The sequence below is a fragment of the Octopus bimaculoides genome, chromosome 28 (assembly GCF_001194135.2).
Source record: "Octopus bimaculoides isolate UCB-OBI-ISO-001 chromosome 28, ASM119413v2, whole genome shotgun sequence".
NCBI lineage: Eukaryota > Metazoa > Mollusca > Cephalopoda > Octopoda > Octopodidae > Octopus > Octopus bimaculoides.
The window spans coordinates 15,742,144-15,742,679 of NC_069008.1; the positions used below are offsets into that span (position 1 = coordinate 15,742,144).

The 536-nt window shown below is 39.7% G+C and overlaps 1 protein-coding gene across 1 annotated transcript in view; it reads left to right on the forward strand.

Moving 5' to 3' along the window:
- The window catches only part of LOC106883534 (zinc finger protein ZFP2), an 11,273-nt gene that overhangs the window by 7,942 nt on the left and 2,795 nt on the right, over window positions 1-536 (forward strand). The gene's annotated exons all lie outside the window — the stretch shown is intronic.

Sequence of the window (536 nt, forward strand, 5' to 3'; positions counted from 1 at the left end):
TTTTAAGCAACAACAAATCAATCAATAGATTTCTTGACCTCCCTACTCCCTTTCCACTTCACTTCCAGATCATAATCAATTTTTGGATTACCATCACAATGCACATTCTCTCCTTTTCTGCAAGCTATAGTGAACAATACTGATTTGTTTGGAGTCTATGGATGGATGTATATGAACAAACTAACACACACACACACACATGTGCACTTTCTTTGTTCAATATCTGTTTTACACTGAGCCCTCCACAAACACACAAACCCTTAATGTAGTCCTTAGTGAGATTCAGCACGACAAGGCCAAGCCTTTGAATTACAGACCTCACTCATTTTTGCCAGCCGAGTGAAACAGAGCATCATCTTCAGCATTTAATGTCTGTTTTCAAATAAAATTTCTTGGTGAAGGACACAATGCAGTGCCAGGGATTGAACTCCTAACCTCACAGCCATGAAGCGAACACCCTACCCATTAAGCCAAATGCCTTCACACAGATAGATGTCTATGCACAAACTAATACACACATGCACTTTCTTTGCTCA